General features: G+C 45.3%; 1 pseudogene; it reads right to left on the reverse strand.

The window, feature by feature from the left end:
- Window positions 1-1,745: 1,745 nt before the first annotated feature.
- LOC143435636 (aminoacyl tRNA synthase complex-interacting multifunctional protein 2 pseudogene) lies at window positions 1,746-7,502 on the reverse strand (annotated as a pseudogene).
- Between the last annotated feature and the right edge of the window lie 8,728 nt (window positions 7,503-16,230).

Here is a 16,230-nt window from a genome sequence, read left to right on the forward strand (position 1 = left end):
TCTGTAATGGGATCTGATACCCTCTTCTGGTGTATCTGAAAACAGCAACAGTGTATTCATATACATAAAATAAATACATCTTTAAAAAATAATAATAAAATAAATAAAACATAGAGGAAAAAAAGCATATTAAGCTTTTGAACCAAATTAACCAGGATATTCAATTCCTATTTCCACTATAATTAACCTGTTCCTTCTGGGCCTGATTTGCTATGTCTCCTCATGTCGCTACCTGTTCCAACCCGCAGAAAGTAGCGACACGACACGAGATTCTTCCCAACACAGTTTACTCAGGAACCTTTTTACAATATCTCTCTGGAAGCCCCAGATCCCAATTCCACTTTCCGTTTTATCCCCATGCCTGGTCACTCAGAGCCTGCCACGTGGGCACACACCATTGGCACACGTCAAATGGCCTGATTCTGCGAGGCAGCGAGTCTGCTCAGTAGTTCTGAGGATGTGGCTCTGACCGCGTTGTGTGAGGAAGTCAGGCGCCATTCACAAAACCCAGCAGGCGCCATTCATAAACTTAGGCGGGTGCCATTCATAAGCTTAGGCGCCATTTTAGCTGGCCACCTTTTGGATCATTCTAGATGCAGAATAAACAGTTCAGCCCTCATTAACAAACAGATTCCGATCCTCTCTCTGCCTGGCTCCTCTGTCTTCTGCTGCTTGGGATAACTAAGGAGCAGCAGAAGAAGGATGCTCACAACCTTGCTTCAGATCCTCCCTCTCTCACTCTCATGGGTTCAAGGAGGCCCTCAGAGCTAGTCTGCATGTTAAAGGCACTCCTGGAAGTTACCTGGTTGAAGATCTGAACCATCCCTCTCCAGTGTAAGCAAGGGCAAACTCTCTTTGGTGGCAAAAAAATGACAATAAGAAGCATATTCAATAAACTTCAGAAGCCTTTTGTGCCCTCTGTTTTTTAAGTCAGGAAACCTGTGTTAGAGAAGGTTTGGACCTAGTGTATCTCTTGTTGTGCCACCCTGTCCTAGCTCTCTCTGCCCCTCGCCAACAGCCAAAGACATTTGAACACGTCGCTGCTTCTTGGTTCTATAACAGAGGCAGGAATCTCTGCCCCTATTTTTAAATTATTTTATCAGTCCTTTATTTGCACATCACTCATTTTCTAGATAGAAGTATTTGAATTATGCATAAAACCTTTTAAAGGGCATTTTCAGATAAAGCACTTTATATTATTAAGCATTATAAAATTATTATTGCACACCACTTTTATTGTGTAGTTCATTTTAAATGGGTCAGAATATTTTAATCATCCATGGAAAGCCAGAGTTTATAGCTTAAAATTGAAAATATACCTACACATTTTTTCCATAAAATATGTGTGCATGATTTTCAGCCCCATTTAACTAATGTGTTTTTGGAAATATGTTATAATAGTAAATTCAACAAACCTCAGTCAAGGAAAAAAGTAATATAAAAAAGTGTGATTTAATAGCAATGTGGTTGGCTTTTTTTTTTTTTTAACAGAAGACCCTATTTTGAAATATGAATCATTTTACACAGATAACCTCTATATTTCCATGTCGTTTGTCTAAACAGTAGTCTGTACAACTCTGGGTGCAGAATTGAAAAGTATAGCAGAAAATCAAACTGTCAAAACAACATAAATTACCCACAATGCACTTGCAAAGTAAAAAATTGCAACTGGTAAAGAATTAAAGAATAACCAAAAGGAAAAAAAAAAAAAAAACTAATAGTATACATACCCTGGATACACACAGGTTCAGAAATGTAGAACATTTGCAATCTTGTCACTGGAAAATATTTCTTTACTCCACTGATCAGAAAACAAACTGTCAGGTCATTGAATGATTTAGCTTTGTAATTACCTCCTGGTCAGCACACATAACAGGTACAGAAAAGGATTTTTTTCCCAATTAAGTCGCTTTTCTCAGATATAATGTCACATGAAACTAAGGCTTTTTTTTTTTTAAGGTTCATTGCTTTTATTGAAACCTGACAATCGGCTGGATAAAAAGCTTTGATTCTAGTACAATCCCTTCCCTTACAACAGATGCCAAGAGAAGCATCGATCTTATGCCCTGCGTGACCAATTGCTGGGATTCGCGTGGGCAGCTGGAGAGCAATACTGAACGGGACCAGGTTCTCAGGGGGCTTAGCTGCATGTTGGCGGGCAGCAGGCTGCTGCCCCCGGTCTGCTGGAGTATGGACCACACTGTGACCTGTTCCCAAGCGGCCATTCCCACAGCAGAGCTCGGAAAGCAAACAGCCGTGTTTTCCCAAAGCGTCCTCTTCCAGCTCAAACAGGGCAATATGCACTCCGCTATGGATGAGGGTTCAGTCGACAGCTCGTGCTTCTGACAGAGTCAGATACGTGCAGTGTTCCCTTCTTGGATGGCACATGGTCTGCACACTGAACCTTGTACGTCTTGGGCATATTCTTCCAAATCAAAATGAAACCAAGCCCAACTGATATTTGCCGCGGGTCTGTTTTTTACTGGTTTCCCCTAGCATATTCTTGATAGATAAATGTATGTGCACGCTAGACAGGACCCTGTGGCGTTCACGGAGCAAGCCTGTGCACCACGCGCCTGGACAGGGACAGGCAGGCTGGCTTTGCATAGATCACAATGTCGTTCAGTGCCTCATCCTCGCCAAGCACTGAATTCAAATCCAATGCATTAGTGGTTACAGCTGTAAGCTCATCTGCTTGCCAGATGTCGATTCAGTCCAAGTCGGCATCTGGAGCGTAAACAGTCTTTGAAAGGCCATGACTGCTGCCTTAAACCCATACAAGAGCTTTAAAATATCATCTTGACACGGTTGGAAGGATTACAAAGAGGAAGCAAATGTTTTCTGCATGTGGCCAGCAGCTGGCGCTCTTACTGGGCACACTGGGGAGACAGCCAAGGGGGGGGGGGGGGGGGGCGCGGCTCCTCCAGACCAGGCATCACCAGATACAACAAGACCCAAACCAAAGGAGAGAAGGTAACGTGAGAGAGACATAAATGTTCAAGACTGCTGAAGCCACCTTGGCACTCAGCCACCATCACTTTCTGAGCTAGTTTGTTAGATGTGCACATTTCTGTAAGGCAAAATTGGTTCCTTCCTTCTGCTTTGTCAGGGAGTGCTGGCTAGTTTTATGTTAAATTGACACAAGCCAGAGTGAATGTGCCAAGATTGAAAAATTGCCTCCGTAAGATCTGGCTGTAGGCAAGCCCGTAGAGCATTTTCTTAATTAGTGGTTTAGGACTGCCCAGCCTATTGTGAGTAGTGTCATCCCTGGGCTAGTGGTCCTGGGTTCTATAAGAAAGTAGGCTGAGCAAACCATGAGGAGCAAGCCAGTAAGCAGCATCACTCTGTTGATTGATGTAGGTAGTAGGCACCACAGGAGAGAGAGAAGCTCACCGAAATGCTAAGCTTTGTTTCCCAAAGGAGCAGAGGGCAGAGGGGTTCAGCCTTCTTGGCAAAGACTCACACCCGGCTAGCTCACTCCAGTTACTTTGTTCAAACATTACACAAGGTTAATCAGGTCTGGGAAAGGTTCCAACTACCAAAGTTATCTGGCCCTTGCTGCCCTCGAGAGCAGACAACCCACACAAATCTCAGGCCCTTCCGACCATGGCTAGCCATAATCAAAAGTAAGAACTCCAAGTAGTTTGCCAGGAGTGTCTTTGGAGCAAGGTTGGAGCAGCTGAAAGCGCTCACGTAGCACCAAGGGCAGATCCTCTAGAGAGACAACATTTCCTCAAAGTTTAAACAGTCTCAAAACAATTTCTCAGCCTCTACTGCTTGACCCAAACATAGCAAAGGCTTTGCTGAAACACATCACTCAAAGCCAGACATGTCCTGACTTCAATAACAAACAGTGATATGGAAGAGAGTGTAAAATAAACACTTTCCCCTCTCTGTTGCTTTTGGTCATGGTGTTTCACCCAAACTTTAGAAAAACATAACAAAGAGTACATTGTTTACTTGGGGGGGGGGGGGTGTTTGATTAATTGATTGGTTTTTCTCTGTGTGATTGAATCTAGAGCCTCACTCATCCTGACTAGGTAAGTACCACTGAGCTACATCAACCCACATAGTTTCCACTAGACGGAGTCCTGTGCAGAGCTCAGCAGGCCTAACCTCCTGCTTTGCATGGCTGGGTGGTAACTAGAGTTCTCAGCTCAACCACATGCCAGGAATATAGCTCAGTGAATTTGCATAGCTCTTCCCTCCGTGGAATTCCAAGAACTGCATCTTCTCATTGGCACACATGACATCGTTCCTGAGAGCAACAAGCTGGGAAATGTCTCCATTTTAAACACCCAGAGGGGGAGGCGTAAGGAGACTGATGACACCTTCCACCTAGCAGATTGGAAAGCCTGGTGACTGCAGAGATTCAAATGATGGCTTTGGCAGGATTCCAGAGGCAGGTCGTTTGCTGGTCAGCCACAGGCTCCTCGTTTCACAACGGTTCATCCGACAACCATGTGAGACATAAGCTTCAGGACTGACAGACCCCTGGGCTGCGCCTTTGCCTCTTCCCACTCAACCCACTACACACCACCACCACCACCCAGACAACCGCCTTCACCTACAACCTACCCTTTTCTTCACCCCCTACAATTCTGCTCTCCTTCCCAAGGGACAGTAAGAAAGGAAAGACTTCTAGCCTCCTCAGACCTTGGCTTCCATGACATGGGTTTTCTTCCCTGCATATTCTTTTGGATTAGCATAGCTAATAGCAATACTATCTCCCAACTTGGACATACATATCACCATATCCCTCCACCGTCTCTCCCCAGTTCTCCTTCCTGGCTTCTACAGTGTGGTGATTCTAATCCTTTTTGAATCCATTCTGCAGCTCAATTCACCCCCAGTGTCCTCCCAGGGCAAGCCCCAGACACCCTCTTCTCTGGGTCAAGCAGCTCCTACCGAGGTGGACTTAATGTAACTCTTATAGCCCAACCATGGTGCTGAGGAAGATGACCTCCCAGGCAACCATGAGACTGTGGTCATAAGTATACTGGCCAGAACTGTGACTGAGTCTTGCTTTCTGCCAAGGAGGAGGAAGTGGGAGAGGGAAGCCTGTCAACATCTAGACAAACAGCCCAGGATAAGCACCTCACTGGCCATAGAACTGAAGACATCTTCCTCAGAGAAGTCTTCTTGCTCAAAATGAGCTGCACAGCTGTAGCGCAAGCCTGAGGAGAAAGCCCCATGTCAGGGATGGAGATCTGGGACCCTGTGGTACAGTATGAGACTCCTCGGCCTCTCTTTTATGATGAAATGGTGAGAAATTTACTCTGGGGTGAGACGGTGTGGCTAGAATTTTTTCACTACTTTTAACCAAATGCTTTCCTACTCAATTTCTTTCCCATTAAATGTTGACCAGAGTGATGACCGATAGTCAAAGCTCACAGGTTTCAGACATCTTGGCTTTTAAATTTTTAACTGGAAACAACTCCCAACAATTGAACAGGAAGACTAAAGCCCCTTCATCTCTTAGATAAAGCATAATAATTCATTAAGTATCATTGATAAAGTTATATTTTAAGTTTAAATTACTGTATTTAAGAGATCTATTGAACAAAATGCCTCTAATCTACAAGCCTCACTTGCCCAAAGACAGATAACTTCCTGCAATGCTGGGGTCTGCTGTTCATATAAGGTAACAAGCCACGAGTTCTCACTTCTGTAAACAAGGTTAGTTGCCCCCACTGCACAGGATGTGCTTTATCACAAGTAGGTGGGAGGTATGTAGGCAGGAAGTTATGTCAGAATGTATGCTTACCCTTGATTGGATGAAGGCAGGAAGTATGTAGCCTTGTGAATTTTGCCTTAATAAGCTTCTGACTACTGTAATTAGGTCCCATTCTCTGGAAATCCCACGTATGGATCTGGCCAGCATCCACTATCCTGGCCAGTATTTAACAAGGCTTGCTTCAAATTTACTTCAAAAATTGTAATTGTGGTCTTATTCTTGCCCAGTAGCATTAATAAAAGGAGTATTTAAGCGTGATTGCTTAATTCTGGAATAAAATGCAGAATATTCTGTCTTAACTAGAGAGACACAAAGGGGATGGTAAATAATTTCATCTCAGGAAAGCCGAGACCTGTCTTCAATGCTTCCTAGCTGTGCGTCCAGAAGGAAACTACCTAAACCTAAGCTTTAGCTTCTTTATAAAATAAACAGAATAATCTCTGCCTCAGAGGGCTGTTAACATAAAATGAAATCACAGCCATGAATAGTCTCTGTTCAGGTTGCTGGTAACAAAATACCATAAGCTGAGTAACATAAAAAAAAAAAAAAAAAATACAGGTTTGTCTCTGAAGACTGAGAAGTCTACATTCAAGGCCCTGGAAGATTCAGGGATGGCATAGGCAGTTTGCTCCTGTTTTTTAGAAGGTAGACAAGGCAGCTTTCTGGGGTCCTTTAAAAAAAAAAAAAAAAAACTAATCCTATTCATGAAGGTTCTGTAACAGACCCCAGACCTTAGCACAGCTGACTCCATGATGGAAATGCCATTCAGGCTGTAAAATTCAGCATGTAGACAGCACCACCTGCCAAAACTAAAACAAAGACCTAATCCATCAAAGTCCATACAGTTCTGGGAAAAGTCTCAAAATGTACTAACCTTGCTTTTTGCGTCTGTAGTTCGCTCCTGGCTAACTGTTCTTGTTAACTGAAGCATGTCAACCCAGAATGTGGGTTTTGTGCTTAAAAGCTCATCCTGAGAAAAGCTTGGGGCTACACTGGGATCCAGAGCAGCCAGTGTAGTCACCAGCTGGCTAAGAAAGGCTTTCTGTTGGCTTGAAGCTATGTCCAAGCAGTCTTCTCTGGTGGATGCTCTACAACAGGTTCCACTCTCATGATCAAACCCCAACCCAATATTATCCTTTTGTTTTCAAGCAAAAGATAAGAAAGGGATAGAAGTTGGCGTTGATGCAGGGGCTTGATTCTAGCTGAAAGTAGACCCAAAGAAGCCCTAAGACAGACTCATTTCATTTGAGGGTTAGCTCAGGGAACACTCTGACATTACAGTCTCTCATGAGCAGAGCACAAACCCCCCACCCACCCACATTGAACCTCCAGAACCACTCAAAACCAGATGCCTGGGATTTTCTGCTGGGCATATGTTAAGAAGTCAATAAAAGGAGGTCTCGGCGCTTTGTTGTGAGTTAGCTGCACCGTTCACCGAGACAACTCTAGAATGTTTGCTATGAGCATGCCCCTTATCGTGGTTCTTCTTTTTAAAAAGCACAGAAAAAGTAAACGGTATTTCCAGAACCCGGGAACTTGGTTGTCTTCCCTTCCCCCCAACCCCCAATTAATTCCCCACATGAGAGTAATCGGATATGTATATCTCAGAACTAGGAAAACACTGGAAGAATTAGAGATCAGAATTCTCAGAATCCTAGAGGAACTATTTCTGACACAAGGTCCTAAAGATTTCCAAACGATGCTGAAAGGGGGTGCACGTTTGGAAGCAGCTGTGAGAACAGCGCTCCTGAGGTGCCGTCGCCATTTCCGTGATGCTTAGACGCATGCGTGGTCTATATTATGCAGCCACACGCTGATGAGGTCCGCTAACGGTTCCTTGTAGTTTTTGTCCCTTCTGTCAAGATTGGTAATTGTCACTGGCTTCATTTCTGCTTACGCTGTGTGTGGTCATGGGTATTAATTAACGTCCATATCGGTTTACATGAATATCCATCACAGCCCTGCTGCTGATCATGAAACTTCACAAGGTTAACCTTGAGAACACGGAAGGCAGATCAAAGCAAGGCAAAGAAACATGGCTGGAGTGGTCCTGAGAAATTACAGCTCTGGTCACGCCCTAGAAGGTGTGGGTAGGTCCACCTCCCACTGTCTCGGTCCCTGTCCCTACTCCTGAGGCTCCTCCCTCACAGCAAAGACCTACAGTTTTATGTGACCACCAGCGTAGAGTTGCCATGTTGTTTGTGTAAGGGGAGGAGGGTAGCTTGCAGTTGGACAGAGGGTGGTTTCCCATTTGTACCGCTCCTTCCCCTCTCCAAACTGCTGCTTTCTAGCTGTAAAATGGAATAACATATGACCACGTTATGCTTCTAGACTTGAACACAAAGGCTAAATAGTGCGACTTCCATTAAAAGCACTTCGGGCTTTAAAAATGTCTAGAGCATTTGGCCAGGTGATTCGCTTTTGGAAATCCATCCTCAGAAAACATCTGAAATGACCTGAGCCAGCCAGCACTCGCCAGCCTATTCTAGCCAGCAACCATTTCACCACACAGGCGGGCACGGGCACGGGCACGGGCACGCGCGCGCACACACACACACACAGGACTGCCACTGTCTTAATCTGCCCTTCCACCTTCAACATTCACCCAATCGCCTCATCTACTTCCTCTCGGGATCAGGGACCCCTCTATCTTTAAGAAGCCAAACCGAATCGTGCGGAATCCTCTTTAACAGGAAGAGAGAAATGAACATCCACCATGCAAGTAAGAAAAACCTGCTCCATGTTTACTAGAGAGAATCTGCTCACAGGACACATCTAATGCTCCAAGTTACACACCCTATCTTGTTCTTCTCTTCCTACTTTTGCTCAGCTAGTTTACATTAAATGCCTGTGGTGCAGCAGACGCCATCCTAGTTGGTGGGATCGTAGCATTTACACTTAGTTGGTGAGGTAATTGTTAAGCAGAACATTAAGAGGCTGAAGAGATGGCTCAGTGGACTCACAGAGGACTAGAGCTTAGGTCCCAGCACACATCCATATCAGGTAGCTAACAGCCTCATCTAACTCCAGTTCCAGAGAATTCTATGTCCTCTTCTGTCCTCTGGAGGCACAGCATGCGTACACATGTGCACGCGCACACACACACACACAATTAGAAACATCTTTTTTAAATGGAAATTGAATGGGAAAAGTGAAATCAAAGAGGGAGGACATGATCACTCGTCAAGTGTGGAGATCTGTATTGTAGCTACAAGGGAGAAAGCAGGCAGAGGGCAGAGTCCAGGCAGAGCACGTGACTAAAGCTAACCATGAGAGGAGAAAAGGGGAGGGACAGCAAGAGAGACATCGTAGACCAAGGGACTGGTGCCAAAATGTCTGAGTTATATAGGAATCGAGTATGCATCCTCTACCACTGGGGTAGCCACACTCGTTAACATGGTTTGTTGGCTTGCTATCTTACATGAACGACATTCTAGGATGTTACCTGTCCTTGGACAAGAGGGGCTTCCAGGTTAAAGGCATTTTTGTTTCATAGCCCTCGTAAGCCCAGCAATTTAAACCTAAAACACAGCCTTAGCTATGACAGTATTCGTGACTAGATAAACTAATTTCAGGGGTGAGAGACAAAGAAAAAGAAAAGGGGCCGAGCTCTGTAGAATTCCAAACTTTAAAGGTTTAAAAACAACAGAAGGAATGTCAAAAGAAGGAACCAAAGAAGCACCATCCACAAAGGCGGGAGAGAGCGTTGTCTCAAGGGAGGGAACCAGGCCAAGAGCTGCCAAGAAACCAGCCTCGGTGTGCCAGTCCAACTGGAATGCGTTCCAGAATCAGGGACATGGGAAGGGAAGCGACCAATGAAGACACAGTTTGTTCATGAGGTTTTGGTGACAGGGAAACCATCTGAGGCTGTCACTGGAGAATGAAGAGGTAGTTACTCAGAACGGGGACACATAGGACAGCAACTTGTTGGCACTGCAAGGGCAGCCCCAGGTCTAGATTCTGCTACGGGAGTGTTAAGTTTGAGCTGTAGATACCCAACGGCCAGAAATTAACTTCACGCTCTAAATGAGCTCAGAAATTAACGGAGGTGAGTATTCTCAGTTTGAACTATTTTCCAGCATCCCCAAAGACCAGTGGCCCCAAAGACCGGTGGCGTGCAATGGTTTATCATATTGCTCATGCACAAATCTGAATCCCACACACTACAAGGCAAGTGGGCAGGACTGAATTATTTAGGTGGTAAATGAACTGGGCTGACTGCCCAGGGTCTATTCTCAATGTCGTTTGTTCATTAATACCTGAAAACAGTATTCTAAGAACAAAAAGCGTGTTTCCAGAAGAAAGCCATTCTTTACGGTCGCGGCTGCAGAGAAGTAGAGATTTTAGAAAACCATGCAGGCAGTGTGATATCAGCTTGACACAAGCGAGAGTCATTCTGAAGAAAGACTGTCTATTGAGAAAATATCCCTGTCAGAATGGCCTGCAGACAAGCACCTGGTGTACTTTCTTGGTTCGTGATTGCTGTGGGAGGGTCCAGACCCCAGGATGTAGTAGAAAGCAAACCACGAGAAGCAAGCCAGTGAGCCTCATACCTCTGTGGCCTCTGCCTCAATGCCTGCCTCCAGGTTTTTTGTCCTGATCCGCCTGGGTGATGGACCAGAAGCTGTACGTTGGAATTAACCCTTTCCTCTTCAAGTTGCTTTTGGTCAGTCTTGGGGGTTTTATTGCTTTGAAGAAACATCATGACCAAAAAAAAATCAAGTTAAGGAAAAAAAAGGGGGGGAGTTATGTGGCTTACACTTCCACATCCATAGTCTATCACCAAAGGAAGTCAGGACAGGAACTCACACAGGGCAGGAACCTGGAGGCAGGAGCTGACGCAGAGGCCATGGAGGGATGCTGCTTACTGGCTTGCTCCCTGTGGCTTTGTTCAGCTTTTATTCTTGTAGAACCCAGGATCAGAAAGCCAGGGATGGCACCGCCCACAGTGGGCTGCCCCACCCCCACCCCACCCCCATTAATCATTTATCGAGAAAAGGCCCTACATCTGGATCTTATAGAGGCATCTTCTTAATTGAGCTTCCCCCCTTTCAGGTGGCTCTAGCTTGTGTCAAGTTGACATAAAACTCTCCAACACAACTGACCCCTTGTTAACTTGACACATGAACATATTGTTGTTAGTTTATAACCTGTCCTTTCTTATCCATCCCTAAGGTCACACATTAACATCAACATCACAACATAAAACATTTTGCAAACTTTAAAATTCCTACCACCTTTACAAATTAAAACACCTTAAAATTTGTCTCTAAAAAATCCAAGGTGTCGCCAGGCAGTGGTGGTGCACACCTTTAATCCCAGCACTTGGGAGGCAGAGGCCAGCCTGGTCTACAGAGTGAGTTCTAGAACAGCCAGGGCTACATAGAGAAACCCTGTCTCAAAAAATCAAAAAGAAAAAAAAAATCCAAGGTGTCTTTTAAAAACCTAAAAATCTCTTAAAAAAAAAAAAAAAAACAGTCAACTGTGGGCTCCAATAAAGTAAAAAATAAGTTAAATATTTTCTTACTTCAAGAGGGAAGCACCAAGGCATAGTCACAATCTGAAGAAAGCAAAACCAAACTCCAACAATATAAATAACTCAACATCCAATGTATGGGATTTACTCACGATTTTCTGGGTTCCTCCAAGGGACTTGAGCCCCATCCTCTGAAATATACACAACTACTAAGATCCAGTAGGCTCCACCCCACCACTACTGCTGTTGTTGATGTTGTTGATGGCTGTTGGGGACCGCACTAGTCCCACGTTGGGGAGGCCAAAATAAATGTTGCAGCCCAGGCAAAATGTTGAGGCCTGGGACGACCCACGTTTGGGCGGCCACTGTATCCCGGCCCAAGCTGCCGCTCCGGTCTTCAGGTCGGGGGTTCAGCAAGAGCGAGGGTGTGGCCAGATTTTACCTAATGTCTGAGATTCGTCTCTGATGATCCCTTGTATTCTCTGATCTCTGGTTCTGTCTTCTATAGTCTGACTAATGTCTTCTATCGTCTCAATTCTGATCTGTTCTGTCTCTGCCTTTTATATGTCTCACTTCTAAGCCACGCCTCTAAGTTACACGTTTAATCATGCCCTTAGGTCTTGTCTCTAACTCTGATCTCTATACTTCTAAGTATACTATTAAGTCACACACCTTTAATCTCACACACCTTTAATCTCAAGGTATCTAAACCAAGATTATCAGAGTGTTCTCAGCTGTTGTAGGCTATTGTAATCCAAGTCTCATGTCAGGGTATATGGCTCAAGATGGCTGCAAAGCTGATAGCTGCTTTCTGCTAAAAGTTGGCCCCCAACAGATGGCTTCTCCAATCTTCTGCTGCAACTGGGCTGCACATTCACCAATAGCCTCTCACAGGCTCTCTTCCTGGTGGGTGCAAAGCCTCATCTTCTCTGCATGACTCCTTCAGTCCTTGGCTTTCAACTTCCACTGAGGCTGCACCTTGACCAATGGCCTCTCCTGGGCTCTCATGGTGCCAAGTCTCAGCAGCTCTCCATGACCCCTTTGTACCCTCAAAACCAGTACTACCTGGGTCACTCTTACACTACCAAGTTCAGCTGCCAGCTCACGATACAACCTCAGCCAGTTCTGAAACACAACTTCTGTGTGCTCTCAGGAAACACTTCCCAGATTTCACCCCGACGATGCTGGTCTCTTCTAATCACTTCTAATTTCTTAGCTCCAGTTGGTCAGCATCAAGTTTCCCAGAAAAAAAAAAAAAAATCAAAGGTTTCACTTTAGTAGTTCTGGTATCTTGTTAATCACAGCTGATTCTTCTTCAGCCCTAGCTGACCAGAACCACAGAATCTTAATTCTAAGTAACAAATGGTCTTTAATCTTTCACCTGAAATTCACAAACCAGGCCTCCATCTTCAGCATAGCCCTCAAATTCTTATCTTCCAAGCCTTCATAGAACAGCTAACCAAGTTTTGAACATCCGATGGCTTTTCTAGCCCAATGTTCTGAAGTCCTCCCATAATCCTCTCAAAAATAACAAAGTCAAGTCTGTCACAGCAATAACCTGCTCCCTGGTACCAACTTGTCTTAGTCAGGGTTTCTATCACTGCAATGAAACACCATGACCAAAAAACAACTTGGGGGAGGAAAGGGTTTATTTGTCTTACATTTCCATGTCACTGTTCATCACTGAAGGAAGTCAGAACAGGAACTCAAACAGAGCAGGAACCTGGAAGCAGGAGCTGAAGCAGAGGCCATGGAGGGGTGCTGCTTACTGGCTTGTTTCCCCATGGCTTGCTCAGCCTGCTTTCTTGCAGAACCCAGGACCACCAGCTCTGAGAATAGCACCGCCCACAATGGGCTGTCCCCTCCCCATCACTAAGAAAATGCCCTACAGCTGATGATTTTTTTTTTTTTTTTTTTTTGGTTTTTCGAGACAGGGTTTCTCTGTGTAGCCCTGGCTGTCCTGGAACTAACTCTGTAGACCAGGCTGGCCTCAAACTCAGAAATCCGCCTGCCTCTGCCTCCCAAGTGCTGGGATTAAAGGCATGCGCCACCACCACCCGGCCCTACAGCTGAATCTTCTTTTTTTTTTTTTTTTTTTTTGGTTTTTTTTGAGACAGGGTTTCTCTGTGTAGCCCTGGCTGTCCTGGAACTCACTCTGTAGACCAGGCTGGCCTCGAACTCAGAAATCCACCTGCCTCTGCCTCCCAAGTGCTGGGATTAAAGGCGTGCGCCACCACCGCCCGGCCCTACAGCTGAATCTTAACGAAGGCCTTTTTTTCAACTAAGGTTCGCTCTTTTCAGATGACTTTAACTGTGTCAAGTTGACATGAAACTATGACGCTCACAAGACAATGGGAGGACTGACTCATCTTGCTTTTGACGGGATTTTGAGTACTGAGGAAGGTGAGAGAGAGTAAGGGATCCACAGGTGAGAGAGCAGACGGACCGGTATGTAAGTCATGTGCTGTCGGTGTTTTGCTTTGACTAACATCCGCTTTTACCGCGGAGTCTTTACGAAAGAGCCTGCTTTCCTGAGTGACCTGAGGTAAGATAAGATGGCATTGCACTCCACGTTTTGATTGATTCCGAACATTTTGAAAAAAGGAAACGAACTCGGGAGTCAAGATGATGGTGGATTTAAAAGTTCTGGGAGGCAGGAAGCTAGGCCAGCAGATCACTGAGAAGACAGAGTCCTTCCCTGGATAGAAAGAGGTTGTGTCATTTAGGCTTTTCCAGAGACATAGACTGGGCTGTGTGAAAATCTCACTCGATTGTTGCTAAGGAACGACCTAGAAGGCTGCAGCCTCCCAAGCAGCTGTGGGCCTGGTGTCCCCGCGGGGCCCTCAGAGCAAGGGGAGGAAAATCTGGATGCCAAGAAGACAGAACAAGGGGACCACCTGAAGCCCTCACAACCTCCAGCCATGACAACACGGGTAGCCTACACAAGGAGCTGGCATCTCTACCACACAGCCAGCACCAGAATTTAGAGATATTCGGGGAAGAAATCCAGAAGGAGCTGGAGGAGCTGTGGGCCTGGATGCTGCCCTGTATCAATGACATGCACATGAGGCGAATGGTGTTTGTAAACTATAAGAGCACCTGGCATCTCACACTGAACACACATCTCACACACAGCAGCTGGCTAGTAGTTCTAACAAGTATCACACAAACACACACACATACACACACACCCAGTCCACATGGTTTGCCTGCATCCAGGGATCCCAGCTGTTTGAAAAATCCTGGCATAAATTAGTCAGTGGTTTAGTCAGTGGTCTAGTGCCTATACCATAGCCTAATATTCTTTAGCTCCACTTTGCAAAGTACAGAGACCCAGCTGGCGTGGAAACTAAATCTTTGGAAGCGTATTCCATCATTCTGTCAGGCAGCTCCTTCAGTGCTGAGGAACACTGTTAAGACCAGTAAATACCATGAGCACAAGGCAAGTCCATACTTGCATTGCTGTTGAATACGCCCCTTGGTCAGAAGCCTTGTGTGGTAATACCTTCACCTGACTATGTGATGTCAGCTCAACAGACGGCAGGCTTGGCCAAAGCACCATGGTCAAGGAAAACAAATCCAAAGCAAACACCTCTCCCAGTAGAACAAAGCGTTGTCTCTTCCGAGATGAATGCAGTCCAGCACAATCGGCAGCTAGCTCACCTCCCGTGTGCTGGCACCATCTCTGCTATCGCCATGTAGGGCACTCGGCAGCTACCACAAACAGATTGGCCATAGTGAATGGAAATCCCTGATGCTGAATTCATGCATGGCCTCCATCTTTGCTGCCATGGCCACTTTACATACAAGTCTATCAGGCATGGGTGGGGTGACCTGGGAAAGAGCCTGGACAAACATAAGACAAACATGGTCACCCCCCCAAGGTCATTCAGAAAGATCTAACCACACACATCCTGATTGCCACCTTTCAGTCCAGCTCCATCTTAAGGAGACATGAACATTCAGTCCATAATCCTAACCATCTAAATGAATCATGAGGCACTGGCTATGGATTGTTTATAGGACCATGATGGAGTGTCTCTCTTCTTCCAGGAAAGTATAAATTGTGTTTAGTCTTTCGAAGCCTGGTGTTGAACTTGAGGCTTTTATCACACGACACTCAGATGACACACTAGTCCCACTAGGAAAACTTAAAAGCTAGGTACACTTCTTGAAGATCTTTCCAAGAGCAGGATTTTCCTTCACCCTTTTGCTGAAGAAAGCAGCCAGAGTGTAACAGTTACACTGTGTTATATACATTGGCCATGTGTCTATGGTCCAGTCCTGAAACGGCCTTCCTCCATCACTGTTAGAGCCTTCTCACGAGGACATATACACAGTGTGTGAGTGTGACAGAGAGGATACAAGACAACAAGAGGAGCAATAGTGAAACTTCTCTAGGAACTTGAAACATGACCAACTTATATTCATGTGCGAGTCGATCGTTTGGGGGACCAGACAACAATCAGTATATAATCAGCCCCTCATGTTCACTTGGTGGTCACATACCCATGAAGCTGGTCACCTGCCTATCCAGCAAGCCATATGCTGTTCCCCAGAAGAACAGTCATCTGCCAAGGCGAAAGTCCTGCTCCATCTATAGGTACACACCATAATTCCCCTGTAGAAGCCTCCAAGAGTCTCCAGGTCACACAGATGTGTCACAAATAATCAGATCTTCGAGGTCCCACAGCAAAGAATTTCAGGTGACAATCCATTGCAAATCCTTCTGGTTCTCTGAGTAATGCTTTGGCCTCTGTCTGTAATCATGCATATGTACACATGACACACCATCATGCCTACTTTTCTATTCAGAACTTATACAGGGAAAAGGAGTTACACTCTTACACGTGAGTCACAAGGACTCCGGCTCTTTTTTGTTTAAGCACTTGAGGAGGGACTAACCCTTAAGGCTGAGTTCTTTGTGATACCCAGTGACTGGCCTATATGAGACAGATCTGAAAGTCAAGGAAGAAACAAGCACCAATAACCAAAGAAAGTTGGCTCTAAAATAATT

Source organism: Arvicanthis niloticus, chromosome 22 (assembly GCF_011762505.2).
Source record: "Arvicanthis niloticus isolate mArvNil1 chromosome 22, mArvNil1.pat.X, whole genome shotgun sequence".
In the NCBI taxonomy this organism is placed as follows: Eukaryota; Metazoa; Chordata; class Mammalia; order Rodentia; family Muridae; genus Arvicanthis; species Arvicanthis niloticus.